This window comes from Pseudonaja textilis, chromosome 3, assembly GCF_049901715.1.
Source record: "Pseudonaja textilis isolate UNSWEBS1 chromosome 3, rPseTex1.2, whole genome shotgun sequence".
Lineage (NCBI taxonomy): Eukaryota > Metazoa > Chordata > Lepidosauria > Squamata > Elapidae > Pseudonaja > Pseudonaja textilis.
Window position 1 is genome coordinate 149,400,723 of NC_141992.1, and position 11,771 is coordinate 149,412,493.

General features: G+C 38.4%; 1 protein-coding gene across 5 annotated transcripts in view; it reads right to left on the reverse strand.

The window, feature by feature from the left end:
* Positions 1-11,565, reverse strand: part of LDLRAD4 (low density lipoprotein receptor class A domain containing 4) — a 271,230-nt gene extending 259,665 nt beyond the window's left edge. For 2 of the 5 annotated variants that reach the window (XM_087931035.1, XM_087931032.1), the window contains exon 1: positions 11,404-11,565. The gene's annotated coding sequence lies outside the window, so the exon portion shown is untranslated. Of the gene's footprint in view, positions 1-3,659; positions 3,766-11,353 lie in introns of those variants that run through there. The other 3 variants (XM_087931034.1, XM_026699434.2, XM_087931033.1) reach the window with 2 other exon arrangements.
* Positions 11,566-11,771: the final 206 nt, after the last annotated feature.

Here is an 11,771-nt window from a genome sequence, read left to right on the forward strand (position 1 = left end):
ATAAAGCGCTATAAGACATAGGATTTGGTTACATGAGGGATCTTTGTTTCCCATACTGTCTAATCAGTTGATTCAATCTGGCAGGATTGGCAGATTCAACAATGCATTTATTAGGACCCTGGAAGTGCACGTGTAGCAGTGCCTGCCCTTCAGAATCAGATTCTCCCAAAACTTTGAATGCCCCCTCCTATCCACTGGTATTTTGAAGAGCCTTGATACACATTTGCCCACACTTTTGACAAAGAAAACTGACATCTTTTTCTTCCTTTCCCTTGTTCACATCTAGGTTTGCTTTCTTTGTCATCTCTGTTCTTTTGTTTTGGATTGTTTTTGTGTTTTTGTAGTTTCCTTGTTTCAGTGTTTTTAACAAGTAATAAACTGCCCAGAGCCAGGCTGCATACAAATTTAATAAATTACTATTATCAAATACCATTCAAAAACACTGTGCACAACCATCTGATAGACAACGTTTTCCTTTGACCCACAGCAATGCCTTAAAAAAAAACATCTGTATGCCCATTTTTCCTCCATAGAGAGAAGGTGTATTTCTTATAAATACCATATGTGCCATTAAGTATCCAATTAAATGCATGTTGAATGCATGCTATTAACAAGTCTAACAGTATGAGAAGAATACATTTGTGCCACCTAAGAATAAAACTTTTACAGCCGCAATTTTACACTTTATACACTAATGCTGTTTTAATTGAAGTCTAATTAATCTGTTGATTTTATATTCTAACATACTTTCTGAAAACAGAACTAGGCAATTAAAGTATTATTTATTTATCCAGAAGCCTAAGATTTTGACTCTCAACCCAATGTTCTGCAAACAAGTGTAGCTTGTAGCATATTACGTTTTTGTTTTTTAAAAAAGAACCAGAAGTATGCTTTATCAGCAAGAAGGCTGGTAATTTAACATTTTATTGGGTGAATTAATTGTTTGAGAGGACCCATGCTGCCAATAATTACATTTAAGTATGCATTTTCAACTTAAATACCCTACATTTACACATTCAGAACTTTTGATGTCATTGCTAACTAATATTTTCTATTCAGCCTTTTAGCAATGGAGTTTATGTTAATGACCTGAGACAATTACAAAATGTATGAGGTTGATATTTTCTTCCTCTGAGTAGAGGGACAAGGACTACCACCATACAAAGCAGCCTTTCAAAGTGTATATTCAATTCAGTTCAGGAAAAACTACTGGGTAGCCAAAATGTGTGCCCTTGATCTTTCTTTTTAACTTTCAAAAAATCTTGATTACGGATAATAGAGGATAAAAAAACCTAAAATATAATGTGCACACAACCACACTACTTAATAACAGAAACAGCAATTAACTAAACTGTGAAACAAAAACCTATTTGGCTCAAAGGCAAATTACCTTTTCCCTGCTCAGATCCTGGAAAAAGCTATCTTGCAAGAACATGAAAAAAAAATCTGTCATTCTAGAATTACTTTAGAAAAATCAGAGAGGCATGCAAGTCAGCGAGAGTTATTGAGAGGAGGAGGAGAGTGACATGCGTGAGCCTTTCTCTGTATAGCATTTTTTATTTCAACCAAAACTCAGACTAATCAAAATGTTCCAGGTTTTGTTTCTGCCAAATTATGCCTGATTTTAAAGAATTCAACATAACTTCCAGAACGTGATTTGTCTTTGGTTTAAAACAAAATGTAGTTAGCGTTCACCACTACAAATTTTATTATTTCAAATCCAACTATGAACAGCCTGCATGTTCAAGGATCATTATTCAAAAAAGATATGACTTTCTTTAATCAAATAAATATTCCAATTGGGAATTTTAAATAAAAAGTGCTGCCTTCATACAGATCTTGGGAGTATCTGAAATCCTTAAGTACCTTCTCAACATCTCACATTAAGAAGTCAGAATGGATTTGTTGTTGTTGTTCAATTAATGCACAGTCTGTAACACTTCTGTCCAGGCTCATTGGTAAAATGAAGGTATCAAAAGATGTTCCATAACAGCTTTCCTGTCTCTCAGTTCCAGAGCTTCCCCATGGGTAACAGAGCACAAATAGTTTCATAGTGAAAAACCAAAAATAGAGTATACGGTTCTAATACCTTTTGGAGTTTAACAAAGTGGGATTTCTGCTACAAAAATAAGGATAAAGTTTAAACAAAGTGTAATGATGGTAACTGAATTTAAAGATAAGCTACAGAGGTATTTGGGCAATCAGAAAACACTAGTGCTGGAGAGAGAGACTGGCAGAGCCAGGGACAGGAATTAAGTGGGGAATTAATCTAGAGTCCTTGCACAGGCACAAGAGGGCGAAGTCTGACCCCTGTGAATGTTGTTAATTAGTTGTTGATGACTGGATATTAAGTCATTAATTGTTGTACCACCGCACTTTCCTAAATATACTACTACAAAGATTGAGAGTAACTTGGAATGTAATTTTATCAGATTCCCAGCACGGATTGCCCTGCCACTATGTGAAACAGATGGGAAACTAACCACCAGATTGCGAGAACATGAGAGAGCAGTTAAATGAGGAGACCCAAACTCATTGGTAGCTTCACATTGTAATGAACAACGGCATGCATTCAATTTCACAACTACCATGCATTCAATTTCACAACTACCATAATTGTTGACTGAGCTGGACCAAAAATAGCCAGAGAAATCATTGAATACCTTTGTCTGTCAATAGGAGTGCTAATTTGCCTCCAGCCTATCAGGTACTTAGGAGCATAAGGCACGGCAGCACAAGGAAACAACTATTAATGACCTAATAGCTAGCTATCAACACCCTAATTAACAACCAAAAGCTACATACATCCAGGAACCATACATTGTATACAAATACAATGTGTAGAATAGCCCAGTGCACATATTCTGAAGAGAACAAGTAACATGTTTAGCACCTATTTATTTATTTTGTTGACAATCTGAACTTTTGTAATGTCTCTTTGTTATTTGTGGACAGTATAAGCAGGCAGAACTGATTTTCTAAGACAATAATTTAACATGATAACCCGCCATATATCCCACTTCTTTAAGGTAACTATTACAATCTGGAAATTCTTTTGGAAAAAATCAAGAGGACTGTAATTATGGATTCTCAAGTTATGCATTCTGGTAGTCAGAGTTCCCTTCTTTTCTGGACTGAATTGATTTGAATTAGAATCCAAAAGCTGGAATTAACAGTATTTATTACAGAAAAAGTAAAAATTACAAGAATTTCAGCAAGTTTCATTTTCAAATGAGATTGCATATATTATCTCTATCTGTTTGGTATATCTCTCTATATTACCATTTTAAGGTGCAAAACTCTTGTCCACTTTCTCCTCCTTTTTCTGTGCAGAGCGTTAGATATCTTTGTCATTTTGTGAAATACTAACAGTCTTCATCTGTTCTTTATTATGATAAGTGTCAGTCTTCTTGCTGTGTGAGAAGTAACTTTCACATCTGCCTGGGAACTGCTAGTGGCAGAGTGAAAATTAATTATTGTAAATTATTTTTTGTTTTGAGTATTTTATCTGCCTATCAACTTGAGTTCCAACAGCTGTATGCACAATTTTAGGTACCCTTAGATTATAAATTTTAGTGAATCCCTAGTGAACAAAAGTTCACTTTTGTTTAGTGAACAAAAGCTGATACAATCTTTGTATAGTAGAAAATTAAACATACTATAACATTGCAGGATCCAATTTGAGTTGGTCACTGGCACCAAAGGTTTATTCTTCCAAGCTTTCGAGTTTGTTCTGGAGCGCATCATCAGGGAACATCTATCTCACTGGAATAATACACAGTATTAGCAGATATCTATAAGTATGTATCGTAGAATTGCATTAAATGCAATGACATTTTTGTCTTAAATCACAGTAATTTATTTATCTCCAACGTGTAATGTTGACAGACTGTCTGGATTTTGGCAAGCACAGGCTTGCACTGTCACATAACAGTCTGACAAATCTATCATTTCTTGCACACATTGCTGCTTTAGTGAACCAAAGAAATTTCAGCAAACTTCTTGCACTTATTACCATTGTAGTATTTATTCCCCAAGGTCATGTGAACAAAATCTGACCATTTGGCAATTGGCATATACCATCCCAGGGTCATTTGATCACCATCTGCAACTTTCCCAGCTAGCTCCCAACAAGCAAATCAATGGAGGAATCTGAATTCACTTAACAACCACAGTGATTCACTTAACAACAGTAGCAAAAAAGGTTGTAAAATTGAGTGCAGCTAACTTAACCACTGTTTCGCTTAGCAATGGGAACTCTGGTTCCAATTCAAGTTGTAAGTTGAGGACAACTTGTATACAGATATTATTCCTTGGATTCTTTGTTAAAGCCCCCTTTTCCACTTTATAAATTAGAGAATAGTGTTATATGTATGTAACTAATTGCCAGTAAGTAACTATTTCTGCTGTTTACCAATTAACATACCAATAAGGAAGGCTTTTAATAAGGGCATGAATCAAACAGAGTACAAGCAAACAACACCAGGTTCCTTCTTTGGTAATGTGAAAGGCTGAAAAGTTACACATTTGAATGTGGCTTAATAAATTAAGTCTGTAGCTAAACGTTGGAGGACATTCATATATAGCCCACAGATTATACCAAATGTAGAAAAATACATATGTAGACAAAGAAACAAAATATGACAAGTTCCTGCCATTTATTTTTATTCTTATTTTTATCACTAAGCTCTCTTTAGCCCCTATTGTTGATAGAACCTCTGTTTCAGAAAAATAGAGAGAAAATGAAACCTTAAAAAGGCTAGAAATATCTAAACCTCAAATACATGCAAGAATTAGAATCATCACAGCAGAACATTGCCAAAAGTAAGATGTCAAAAACAGATAGCAGTACTATACAAAGCAACTATTGAAAGCAGTTACACTATCAAGACCTACTTTAAAGCCGAAAACAGAACCAGAACGGACATTAATAATACATAATTCCCAAGCAATTTGTGACATGTGACCTTTTTTATTCTAAAACTGTTTCCAAAAATAAGGCTTTGTATATCTTGTAATCATAATGTAAATTATGCAAACTGGCACGGATGCAACATAATTTTACACTCATTCATAGATTAAAGAGTTAGGCAAGGAATTAAAAGTCAACTTATCTCTAACTTTCTTATCTTGCAATTCTGTATGTGGCTTCTCAAGAGTAAGCCAAATTACACTACATTGTATAAAACTGCAAGTCAAATTATTCAGTATAACCAAAGTTGCATATATAAGTAACATCTCCAAATAAAGCTACTGTACACTATTATATACCATAGTTCACAAGAAATGGAACTGTATGACCATTTTCGAAAAAGGTAGAGTTTTCACATGAGATTATTACATCTTTATAACATATTTGTGCAAATAAACGATCTATCTGTCATAATAATAAACTTGTACATCAAAACCAGTTTCTTCTACATACCCATGCAGTTTACCAAATATGCAATTTATTAAAGTGCAATTTGAATTCCAATAACAATTATAATCAAAGAACATTTGGTTTAAAAAAGTTACTTATATATAAACAGCAGTGCATCATTAAGGAATATCAAAAATCAAGATGAAAATACCTTAAGATGCAGGTAGTTAATCCTGTTGATTTTTTTCTACTGCAAGATCTCTTTCTCTCTGGCTATGTTAAATATATTCATACATCTCAAACATCTCTTAGCAATGTCTTCTTACAACTAGCATAATAACAATCTTCATTTGAAAATTATATCCAGTCATTTCCATAGCTTATTATCAAATGGCATGTCAGAACCACTAACTAGGAAGCAATATGGTACCATATATATTGGTATCAAACCTTTACCAAAAGCTGAGCTACATGGGTGTGAGTGGAAAAAATGATTTTCAAATATATGTTTTTGTTATTGCCAATAATTATTGAGTTTCTAGGTCTTCTCTTCTAGACTGATATTCCAGGTGTGTCCATAACTCAATGACTAGCAGCCAGTATGACCACTACATGGTAATAGAGGTGACTAGAACTGTTATCCAAGATATCTGGAAGAAAACATTACAAAAGGCAACTTCATGTATTGGAAATATTCATTCAGTGGCAATTATTAAAGAAGAAATTATTCAGTAAGTGCAACTACAAGTGAAACTCGAAAAATTAGAATATCGTGCTAAAGTTCATTTATTTCAGTAATGCAACTTAAAAGGTGAAACTAATATATGGGATAGACTCATTACATGCAAAGCAAGATAGTTCATGCTGTGATTTGTCATAATTGCGATGATTATTGCTAACAGCTCATGAAAATCCCAAATCCACAATCTCAAAAAAATAGAATATTACATGCAATCAATAAAACAAGGATTGTACATAGAACAATATCGGACCTCTGAAAAGTATAAGCATGCATATGTACTCAGTACTTGGTTTGGGCCCCTTTGCAGCAATTACTGCCTCAATGTGGCATGGCATGGAAGCTATCAGCCTGTGGCACTGCTGAGGTGTTATGAAAGACCAGGATGCTTCAATAAGCGACCTTCAGATCTTCTGCATTGTTCGGTCTCATGTCTCTCATCTTTCTCTTGGCAATGCCCCATAGATTCTCTATGGGGTTCAGGTCAGGCGAGTTTGCTGGCCAACCAAGTACAGTAATCCCACAGTCATTGAACCAGGGTTGGGTCCTTTTGGCAGTATGGGCAGGTGCCAAGTCCTGCTGGAAAATGAATCAGCATCCCATAAAGCTCGTCTGTGGAAGGAAGCATGAAGTGCTCCAAAATCTCCTGGTAGATGGCTACGTTGACCCTGGATTTAATGGAGCACAGTGGATCAACACCAGCAGATGACATGACTCCCCAAATCAACACAGACTGTGCAAACTCACACTGAACTTCAAGCATCTTGCAATGTGTGCCTCTTCATTCTTTCTCCAGACTCTGGGTCCTTGGTTTCCAAATGAGATGCAAAAGTTGCTCTCATCAGAAAAGAGGACTTTGGACCACTGAGCAACAGACCAGGTCTGTTTTTCTTTAGCCCAGGTAAGACGCTTCTGACATTGTTTGTTGTTTAGGAGCAGCTTGACAAGAGGAATATGACATTTGAAGCCCATGTCCATCTATGTGTGGTGGCTCTTGATGCACAGACTCCAGCCTCAGTTCACTCCTTGTAAAAGTCCCCAACACTTTTGAATGGCCTTTTCCTGACAATCCTCTCCAGGCTGCGGTCATCCCTGATGCTTGTGCACCTTTTTCTTCCACACTTTTCCCTTCCACATAACTTTCTATTAATGTGCTTTGATACAGCACTTTGGGAACATTCAGCTTCTTTTGCAATTACCTTTTGAGGCTTTCCCTCCTTATGGAGGATGTCAATGATGGTTTTCTGCACAACTGTCAGGTCTTTCCCATGATTGTGATTCCTACTGAACCAGACTGAGAGACCATTTAAAGGCTCAGGAACCCTTTGCAGGTGTTATGGCTTAATTAGCTGATTAGAGTGGGACACTTTGAGCCTAGAATATTGAACCTTTTCACAATATTCTAATTTTCTGAGATTGTGGATTTGGGGTTTTCATGAGCTGCAAGCCATAATCATCACCATTATGACAAATCACGGCTTGAACTATCTTGCTTTGCATGTAATGAGTCTATCTCATATATTAGTTTCACCTTTTAAGTTGCATTACTGAAATAAATGGACTTTTGCATGATATTCTCATTTTTCGAGTTTCATCTGTACTGTACTCATTTGCAACATTGTATTTTAATTAGGAAAACTCAAAATGCACAAGAAACCTCAGGGTTTAAATAGTTATGTGGAATTTTAGGGCATTTTTAAAAAAAGCTTAAATATCTTGATTTCTATTTTATTATTACCTTATGTCCATTAATATGTGTTTTATGCTGAATATATTTTAACTGCCTACTGGTCTAAGACCACAATAAAGTATTCATTCATTCTTCCTAGTAATGAATTAATAATATATACCATTATTATTTTGACTTGAAAACTATAAAAATCTGAGGTCCTAATAGGGAATATATATTAAGAACTGTTTGGGTTTAAACAAGCTATAATATGTTGCATTTGATTTTGGCAGAAAGTTTGTAAACAATGGTTTTTGGCCTATTGGGCACGTACATGCAACCAATAATGGGTTTTTTTTAATGTCCAAGCAAACAATGTCTTTGGACAATATATAAACCAGAACACTGATTTAAATATGGCAATGTTTTGATGACCCTAAGGAATCAGAGCTGCACTAAAAAGGTGCAGAGAAAGTGGAACGGGTTAGGATTTTTTAGGAGATTTCCCCCCCCTTTTTTTCCTTAAACTGTGTTATTCCTCTATTACAGGATTGTCAAACTCGATTTCATTGAGGGCGGCATCAGGGTTGAGTTTGACCTTGTGGGGTTGGGGTGGGCGTGACCAGGGTAGGTGTGACCAGCATGACTTCGGTTGTGTAGGGAGTGCCTGTTGTGGCATGAGTTCTCTGCCCGTGTCAGCTTCTGGCAACCCTCTGCCAGCAAAAACAGAGGTCGGGGGAACCACGCACAGCCCTATTTTTGGCTGGGACATCCTCTTGCTGCCCTCTGCCAGTGAAAACGGAGCTCGGAGGGGCCACATGTGGCCCTCCCAAGCTCCATTTTTGCTGGTAGAGGCACCATGGGCCAGTCCTTCTCTATTTCCAGGGTGACCCCATGGGCCAGATATAAGCACCATACAGACCAGATCCAGCCTCCAGGCCTTGAGTTTGACACCCCTGCTCTATTAAGAACTCACACATCAATTTTCTGTGCTTGTCTCACAATATAATAAAGTTACACTGGCACCAACATTTAATTAAAGAAAGGTTTAGGGAAGGCAGAAAAAAACCTGCCCATGAGGGCAGGGCACAGGTGCTTACACCTTTGACCATGCTGCTTCTTCAGCAGATCAAGCAAGCAGCATGGCACCAATCTTTGTATTACTAAACATTTCCATTGATAAGTACAGCCACATAGCTACTGCTATCATTAAAATGGGGGAGTGGAAAAAGTACACTAAAAGGAGTTTCATGCCAGATTTTGCCCAGATTTTTAAGTTGAGAAGAAGATCTGTAGACTCAATGCACATTATCATTATGATAAAAATAAGTCAGTTGGTATTCAAAGTTGCCAGTTTGTACTCCTCCTCTCCTATCCAATTACATTGTTAAACATTTAATAACAGGAACATCTATCACCTGTGCATATGTAGAAATAATAATGTAAGGCTTATGGTAGAATTAAATAGTATGTCAAAGAACAACACATATACATATATGTGGATATAGGACGTTTTGCAGTTAAGATTTTGCCACCATACAAATTTGTGGCACATTCACAATCAGTAACTTAATATCTGTACTTTACAGACACAGACATGCAGAACATTTTGTCACTATTTCAGCTGGCAATGAAGTTGGGACATTCACCAGTTTTAATTATGCCATCCTTCATAATGTCTTTACCAATAACATATCTCATTTATTTCCAGTAACAGGGAAACCACAATATTTACATACTTCCTAGTAGCTCCAGAATAACTGTACCACCTGCAAAGAGTTGTGGAGAAAACTAAATATAAAATTTCCATTAAATGAGACTTACACCAGATTAGACAAATATAAATCTGTGCTTCAAGAGTAACTTTGAAGTGCAAGGACATTCAAAATGCTAATCAAGAACAATCAGAAACAAGAAGCTATTAAGAATCATTTGTTAAAAGTCAGTATCCTCATTACATAGACTTTCAACTCCAAGTAGTTGTAAGCTACTACATATAACTACCTATAGTTGTATTGAACATGGAGGGGTTTACATCTAAGTAAACATGGACAGACACACACACACACAAATCTTTTGGACAAAATCATATGGGCAAACTTTAAAGGCAACATATCTTTCTGTCACCCTAACTTAAGCTATATATATAGAAGGACAATTTCTAGATTTGTCTCTGAAGAAAAGATCAAAATAGGAAAGCAACATACATAATTATTGATTGATTCTATGTTCATTTCAACTTTTTAAAAACACCTTTGCCATTAAAATATTCTGATGATCAAGGAAGCAAAATAATACATATGTAAGATAAAATAAACATGTATAAATTTATCATCATTTATAACAAAACTGAACTTAATGAAAAGTGTTAAGCATATATAAACTGAAAGATATGTACAAAGAGAAAAAGCCATTTCAATCAGTATTGATTTCCCATCAGTTCAGTCTTAAGTGGACACTTATCACCTCTCCTATGAAAGTTACATACATAATTCCATAATATAATTTCATAGCACAAAGATCCCTTTGTGATAGTTTCTTCAGACAATTCTGGAATACCGAACCAGGTGTGTTTTTACTGTCGGGAATGGAAAATTTAACTATTCCAAATGATGACAAGAATATTCACATATACTTCAAAAGCTGGTCTGAAAAGTAATTTGTCAAGCTTGTCTCCCTTTTCTGTAATGCATTTCATTCTTATTAAACGGTCCCACGCTATAGTTACTTATAAATTACACGAAATGCAGCTCCCGTTCTCTCACGACGCTAAAACGATCCTCAGATCTCCAGAAGAGCCCACCTAAACTACCAATTCAAACGTATGCCTTTCGTCTTCCTAGCTTGATTTACCATATAAGGATGAGGCAACACAAACAGCAGACTCAGGAGCACGCAGATGACACGCACGGAGAAACCCAAAGCCCTCGACAAAGGCGAAAAAAACCCTCCATTTGAACTAAATAAAAGAGCCAGAGCACGGGGCTAACTTCTTGTAGCGACATGCCTCCAAGAAAGAAGCCTGGCTGACGAGGTAACAGGGACAAGAGCTGGTAAGCGAAGCCCCGCCGGGGTTACTCCGTCCTGGATTTCCTACTCTCCTTTGGTCTCCTGAAAGACAGGCGAGGAGTCCAAATCTGGCCAAGTTTGGTGGGCAAACGCAGTTTGGAGAAGTACGGCCGCTGTCAAGAGCCTAAACCTCAGTGCCCTCGATCGAACCGGCGTTTTCCGACCGCATCTTTCGCTGAGGGAGACCTGCCAGCCCGCCAGCATCCGCGCATCCCCTTGGCTCCCGCGCGCACTTCGCCTGCCCAGCCAGGAGGTCGGCAGCAACCCAAGACACAAAGGAGAAGGCGAGATACCTTCCCCGGAGCAAGCCCAGCAGCGCCTGGTCCCTTTAACAACCCCAGACCTTAACTTGGGCCTCCCCCTCACTTTGCCCGACACTTAGTTGCTAGCTGTCTAGGTCGTCGTCCTGAAGCGGCAAACTCTCCTGTCTCTGCCTTGGCGGGGAGCGACGCCCGCATCCCGCCGCCAGGCACAGGCTGGAGAAGGAAAAGCCCGCCAGGCTGTCCGCACTCACCTTCCCTCCGAAAGCCCCTCCATCTCACCCGCCCCGGGGCGGAGGGCTACCTCTCGCAGAGCAGCTGAAGACCCTCGCAGCCGCCTCTTCCTCCTCCCTTCAGTCTGTCTCCTGCGCGCGGAGGCTGCGTCTGCTGCTCCCAGCTCCTCCAGCCTCTTCTTTCCCTCCTCGGCTGCTGCCCGGCTGCAGCTAGTCTGGCTCTTCGTGACAGCAGGCAGCAGACCCGGAGCCGCGGGAAGAAAGGAGAGGGGCCGCGGGAGAGAGGGAGGGAGGGGGAGAAGGGAGGACGAGCTTCCTGCCCAGCCCCTCGCTCGCCTATTCGCAGCCTCTACTGACACCTGCAGGGTCGGATGTGCAAAGGAGCCGGACCGGCCTCTGCCCGCCAACTGGTCCAGTGGCGAGGGAAGAAAAGTTATTC